Source organism: Wolffia australiana, chromosome 13 (genome assembly GCF_029677425.1).
Source record: "Wolffia australiana isolate 7733 chromosome 13, ASM2967742v1".
NCBI lineage: Eukaryota > Viridiplantae > Streptophyta > Magnoliopsida > Alismatales > Araceae > Wolffia > Wolffia australiana.
Window position 1 is genome coordinate 7766127 of NC_135847.1, and position 4340 is coordinate 7770466.

General features: G+C 41.9%; 1 non-coding gene across 1 annotated transcript; it reads right to left on the reverse strand.

The window, feature by feature from the left end:
• Positions 1 to 2377: 2377 nt before the first annotated feature.
• Positions 2378 to 2483, reverse strand: LOC144711552 (small nucleolar RNA R71). Its single transcript, XR_013583604.1, has one exon. It is a non-coding gene; the product is annotated as a small nucleolar RNA R71 (small nucleolar RNA).
• Positions 2484 to 4340: the final 1857 nt, after the last annotated feature.

Sequence of the window (4340 nt, forward strand, 5' to 3'; positions counted from 1 at the left end):
ACTTATATGAACTATTTTACATATTCTTCTTATCAAACTTATTAAGTGTCTCATAATTTACATAATCCATTCTGTACCTTACCTATAATAATTATATTCTCTTTCTTCTCCATTCTTTTCCTCACGTCTTATTAAAATAACTATTCTCATTTAAGAAGGATAACAATATAGTTAGTGAAAAAAACTTAATAAGAATAAATAGTATAACAAGAGGAGAGAATAATAAGAAGTAAAAAAGCTAGATAGGTGATGACTCTAAAATATGTCATCAAATAATCAAGTTCTTAAGTTTAAATTCATTACAATTATCTTGTGAATTCATGCTAAGTTCATGCATATGTATTGTTTTATGAAATCACTAACCCCACTTGATTCTTTGAATCAAGTGGAATATATTTAACATTTTATGGCTAGTGAACATTCAGAAACAGGTTAAGAAGATCAAGGAAGAGAGGAGGATCAAGAGAAGTGGGCAAAAATTCGAAGTGGCAAAAATTACGAAAATGCCCCTGGGCATGACTTAAGAGAAAACCTATAAATACTCTCTTGAGAGAGGAGTTTAGGTGTTCAGAATTTTCTCTAAGGAAACAAGGGCTTGGAGAAGAGGATTTCTGCACCCTCCAAGAGCTGCTGAGCATTGGAGTTGGGAGGAGAAACAAGCTGAAGATTATCTGAAGATCGAAGACCTCCACCTCGCCGCAAGGAAGTGACCTTGGTTGGAGTGAGTTCTTCAGTTCAGTGGTGTACTCTTCCCATTTCAGACAATCTCAGTTGGGGCTGGAGAATCATCAAAGGTTCTTCAGCATTTCCCAATCTGTGTTGTTGCTTTGTGTTAGTTTGAATATCAGTTCATAGTTTTTGTGTTTGTTTGTGTTTGTTTATTCCTTTGTTCAAGCTCCTATCAATCTACTCCACCTATCAGAAACCTATCTGCATAAACGAAAGTTTGCTTGAGCTCCTGTGCAGCGCAAGGGGCAGTCACCTGTCTTGCGCCACGCCACAGCTGTCTTCGCGCCAGCAGCTGCAACCGCTGGTCGCCGGGCTTGTGCGCTTGCGCCGCAAGTGTTGCCGCACACCAGCGGGCGTGCAACACACTTGTTCGAGCGTGTTGCAGGCGGGTGGGCGCTTTTGAGGCCGTGGCGCGAGCTTGTGTCGCGCGGCCACGAGCCCACTGCGTGTGCACGCAGCTGCTTGCACCGCAGCGATTGTGAGCTCGTGCAGCTTCCCCCTGCGAGCTGCAGGTTCTGGTCGTGCATAATCAAACACCTGTTAGGTGTTTGATGAATTGACTAGACCGTAGTTGCAGCCCATTTCATTATTTAATTGAAACTATAGGATTCTGCTTGTGGTTAAACTCAGATTCTAATCTTGCGGAGTAATCCTGAGTGGTACAAGCTACTGGAAGAATTATCGAATTGGACTGTAGATATTTCTTTCCATTGCTGAAATTCAACATTCTGATCTGATAATTCAAAGTGAACCGAAGACATTTTCTGCTGTTTCTCTGCTCCCTGAGGATCGACCCTCACTCTCCCTAAGCCGTGAGGTTATAAATTTTGTTGTATAAGCTCTCAACCTCACACGATTATCTTGCTAAATAACCAGTAAAAATCACACTAAAATTGAGCTTATCAACTGGCGCCGCTGCCGGGGAGCACGGTATAACAGTAGGAATTTTTATTTTCTTTAAATCTACAGTCAATTCTCTGAATCTACAGTCATTTTTTGCAAATCTACAGTCATTCTCCTGAATCTACAGTCATTTTTTTTGCAAATCTACAGTCATTCTCCTGAATCTACAGTCATTTTTGTTGATTCTCCTAGAGCTGCAGGACTTAACAATCCTCAGCCTATTGTTATTCTAACCGTTTGCTGAAGATTTATGGTAGTAACACGTTCAGGAGCTGGTGAAAAATCTGCAGAGAAGGACATTAGAGACACCTCTCCAGATTCTACAGTTACAGAACCTGAAATTCAGCAGGAGAATATGGCGGAAGAGATTCATCAGCATCATGAAAGGAGAAGGACCATGCTTGACAGGTCGACTCCGTCGGGAAGCCTACGTCAAACTGATGTAAATCTTAACATCGGTGACGGTATCTCCTTTTGATATGACAATGCATTAATTCATTCCTTACCTGAATTTAATGGACTGCTTGCTCAAAATCCCTTAGAATTTCTTGATGACTTCCATATTAGGTGTTCATCTCAAAACGTTCCAGGAATTTCTACATAAATTTTAAAAATGAAATATTTTCCTCTAACTTTGAAAGACAAAGCATTTTCTTGGTATCGTAATTTAGGAATCACCTTTAACTCATGGGATGAGATGCAATGAAAATTTCTGCAAAAATTCTACCCTCTCTCCAAAATGAATTTCTATAGAAGGGAAATTCACAATTTCCATCCTCATGATGGAGAAGCTTTTAGTGAGTCATGGGAGAGATTCAATGATTTGTTGAGGAAATGTCCTCACCATGGCATTGAACAATGTCAATTAGCCCAAATATTTTATGAGTCTCTCTCTGATTTTATGAAAAACAAAGTAAATCTCGCTACCAGTGGAACGTTCTATACTGCATATGAGGACGAAGTTTTTGATATTTTGGAGAGAGTTGCAGAAACTGATTTGCAGGAGATTGGAGCCAATCAGAATGGGAGGAATGTGCAGCCCAAGAGAGCAGGAGTTCTGCAGGTCAACGCCAAGGAGGGAGAGCTACAAGCGGGCCTAAGGGAGACCAACCAGAAATTGGAGGAGCTCACCTCTACCTTGAAGAATGTCTTCCTAGGTAACTCTCCCATCATTAGAGCTAAGATCTGCTCTCTCTGTTTTAGCAGGGAACATGAAGATGGAGCCTGCCAAGCCATGGAAGAAGAGGTGAAGGCCTTCAATCAGCCGCAACAACCGTGGGCAAGTCAAAAGCGGCCAAATTTCCAAAAGGGAGAGGCCTTCCACCAAGGAAACAAGCCGGCAGCTCAACCCCCGTTCCAGCAGAGACAACAATTCCAGCACAGGCCTCCACAACAGTATCAGGTTTCATCTCAAACTCAACCTGATTTCTCTACATTAACCCCCGTCATTTCAGATATGATCGAAAAGCAAAACCAAAAGTTGCGGGCGGAGATGGAGATGCGAATGCAGGTGATGATGGAGTTCCAGACTAAACAAATGCTGGAGTCACAAGAGCAAATGAGGAAGCTGCTGGAGAGTTTCAGGCCACCCTCTGAGTCCCAAGGTATCCTTGCAGAAAACACTTACACTTCTCAACGTTTTCCTACGAAACCCGTCATCAATCCATGCAATTTGCATCATATTCAGCATTCTAGCCATGAAGAAATGGATGAATTGGATCCTGAAGTTCTGGCAGCCTCAAGATTGAGGAATGGAAAAGAACTTCAGGATCCCTATAGGTATTCTGTAGAGAACGCTAGGAAGAAAGAGGAGTCAAGGGAGCACGAAGGAGAGGATCTTCCCGACGGCGATGAACCCTTACCTTCCACAAGTGGGCAACACATACCTTATCCCTCTGCTCTAACGAGAAAGAAACCTGTCTTTGATTATGAAAACAGGTTGTTAGAGAACTTTAGGAAGGCCACAATGACAGTCACTGTGGAAGACATGCTTAGGTGTGCACCATCACTTAAGAAATATCTTAAGGACTCTTGCACAAATAGAACGAGTAGGGAAGTTGTTAAACTTTCCGAAAATGCCTCTAGCATTTTAAATGACATACCTATAAAAAAGAGGGATCCTGGTGCCCCTTTTATCACTTCTGACATAGGAGGAAAGACTTTTTCAAAAGTCTTGTTAGACACAGGAGCAAGCATCAGCATCATTCCGACAGCATTGTATGAGGAATACGGCTTCGGGGAGCTTGAAGAGATCCATATGGACTTACTCTTAGCTGACGGAACGGTCAGGCAACCTGAGGGACGATTGACTAATGTCACTATCACTGTAGAAAATTGTGAAATTCTTGTAGATTTCATAGTAACTGATGTAAAAATTTCAGGAAACTTTAGCTTGGCTCCTATCATTCTAGGAAGACCGTTTTAGTGACTAGGACTATCATGGACTGGGAAAAGGGGACTGTCGAGTTTAAGATAGGGAAGGAAAGAGTTCAACTTGACATCTCTAGAATGATGAAGTGCCCCTTAGGGAGCAATGAAGAGCTCAGCTTCTGCACAGAAAATGAAGGAGAAGAGGGAAGAGTGAAGGAGTACCTATCCAACATAGAAAGTAGAGAGCTAGATGATGAACTCTTAGACTCTGCAGAAGTAAAAGCTCACCCAGAACTTAAACCACTTCCCTCTACCCTCAAGTATGCCTATTTAGACTG